Below are 2,860 nucleotides of genomic sequence, written 5' to 3' on the forward strand. Positions count from 1 at the left end.
GACGTCTATTGTCTAATGCGTCATCTACAATACACGGAGTAAAAAATTGATCAATAACAATCGAGTATTTTTCTCACACTTGACTGTGATTGGTCAATTTCTTACTCTTACTTTTTACTTCTTGTATTGTAGACGACGCATAAGACAAGCACATTTGTGATTATACTAGAATAAGACAGAAGTATATGGCAAATACGTAAAAGTCAATCGCGTGCGGGCCGAACGTACGTGCGTGCGTGTAAAGAGGCATCGCTTCTCCTATTTACACCGATTGACGAAATATATAGCAGGGATTTACTTACTTCTTATATGAGATATACGTCTTTACATTCGAAAAGAAAAGTGATTAATATTTCTACACAGATTTTTGTAATTGGTCTACTAATGCAGCATTATTATATTTTGTGTGTATTATTTTGTGACTAATTTTCAAAAAATAAGTATAAATTGATATATAACTTAGAATTTAATGTTTTTCAAAATATTAATGCGGATTGTTGATCTATGTGCGTAAAAAAATACATAGTGTGGGAATGATAAAATAATTTTTATTCTACTCCCTCGAATAAAATAAGATCGACTTGTAGTACCGAGACAAATGTAATACATATAAATTTAAGTTTATATATTCTCACGTTTAGTAAGTCTTTATCTGATATCATATACAATACATCATGCCATAATGTCATCATAACTCTTGCAATGCGCACTAGGTACTAGCAATACGTGGAGGAATCTCGAATTCGAGTCCCAGGCTCAGTTTTTTGTTGTGTAAATATTGATATTCTTCAAGCTTGTTTCCGCAAGAATAGAATAAGAAATTTCCTTCAGATCGGTATTTAATTTAATGTTAAATAAATGAAGAATTTATGTTTAACTTTAATCCTTTTATCAAGAAAATTAATGAATAGCATCAAGAATATTTTATTCTAGATTTTAGAATTTTCTGTTTAAGAAAAAAATATTCTCTAAAGAATAAATACGATTGACTCTACATCGATCTTATTTTATTCTAGACCAAGGAGTAATAGCATTAAATACAAAAATCTTTTCTGTAAGTGTGAACATAAATGCGTATCCTATTGGATAGGAGAGACTGAGGCTTGTTAGCAGTTTTCACAATTTTGACATTAGATTTCTTAAACAATTAACTATTATGATTAAAATATTCTAATAATAGAGAAAAGTTCTCTCCCATACATATATTATTAAATCTTGTACGAATTCTTTTTATCTGCAACTGCAACTTGATTAACCGATTGTGGATATGCGTTTCTAATGCCCTCACTGAAACTCTGACGGTAACACTATTGAAAATTCAAGCCAATTGGATTGACTTCGGTCTCTCGAACAATCATAACGAGGCAAGCTTGAACTCCAGAGTTAAATTAAGCAAAAGTTAAATAGAGTATTCTCCAATGGAAACCTTATAAAAAAAGAGAGAATAAAGAATAATAATAGCACAAAGGTCGCCATTCATCGAATTTAGCTCGCTGTGAGTCGCTTCTACGACAATAAGCATCTGCTCAGGTCACAAGTCCCACGCGTGTGCAACTTGGTTCACGATTACAGCTTACAATGTAAAAATTCATACAAGCGATATAATTCAACGTATGCCAGGGTATTCTTGTGGCTCCATTCATGAATCGCCCTCGCGCGTAAGTAATAGGGATCGGGGTGCTTCTAATATATTTATAAATGTGACGTGTAGGAAGAACTCGCGTCAGTCGGAAATCAAGACTCAACAGGTCATAGAACAAAACGAGATTAATCAGAAATAGAAAGCTAACGACAACGTTTGCAAATTAACAGAATCGTCGCGTTTCATTGGACTCGTTTCAATTCGTTGCCGCGTTTCAATCCGTTAAAAAAATAACGAGGCTTCCTACTCCGTGTATTTTTCGTTTAGCAAGAAAAAAGGAAGCTCCGTTTAGCTCGCGTGTTACACGTTCACATGCACATCACGCCGTTATGCAAACACGTTTTAATAGTTAACTCGTATAATCCGCGTATCGGGAAGCAGATATTAATGGCCCGCGATATTCCTACCCAGGATAATACCGTTGCATGCTGATGAGTAACGTTCATTACGAGAGCATTACCTCGGGATAACCTGTGTGCAAGGGTACAGACTAATCCTAGATTGATAAGTAGAATCCTGTGCGCACCGCCACCGCGCCGTGTATTCACGACCGGTGAATCTTGCGAACTCGACGTTTCTCTACCGGATATGTAAGATCATTTCCATAAATATAAGATAAGTCTATCACATCAAGAATAAATCTAATGAGTTAATCTAGGATTAAAGTTAAATTTATGGATAACTTATTTTTACATGAGCACTTGTCAGAATATTTTATATCTTTTTTTATAGATTTATATAAAAAAATACTGTGAGAGAGAGAGAGAGAGAGAGAGAGAGAGAGAGAGAGAGAGAGAGAGAATCGAAGAATAAGATTCCTGCTGAGATTAAAAATATTCCTCATACCCGATTCTTCTAAAAGCTTGTTATTTGACATACGATAATACTTAAAAGGAGAGAAAATTAAAGCTTGAACGTTCGTAATTGCCTTTTAAAATAATTATGGCCGGAAATTTTACCAAAACATTTTTTATTGGAAATTTTTTATTGATAACAGTGATAATCTTCGTTAATCGGTCGTTTTAAATTATTATCAGGCTAGATTATCACAGAAAATCAATCTGAAATGTTATTAGGAGTATTCACATCTCTCATCGTGATTTAAGGATATATGTATTGCGCGTTATTTTTACAAATGTTTTAATATTTAAATAAATTATATTCATATGAAAGTTATATTTAAAACATACTATTTTTATTTAAAAAATACATTTTAAT

Source organism: Atta colombica, unplaced genomic scaffold (genome assembly GCF_001594045.1).
Source record: "Atta colombica isolate Treedump-2 unplaced genomic scaffold, Acol1.0 scaffold183, whole genome shotgun sequence".
Classification (NCBI taxonomy): Eukaryota; Metazoa; Arthropoda; class Insecta; order Hymenoptera; family Formicidae; genus Atta; species Atta colombica.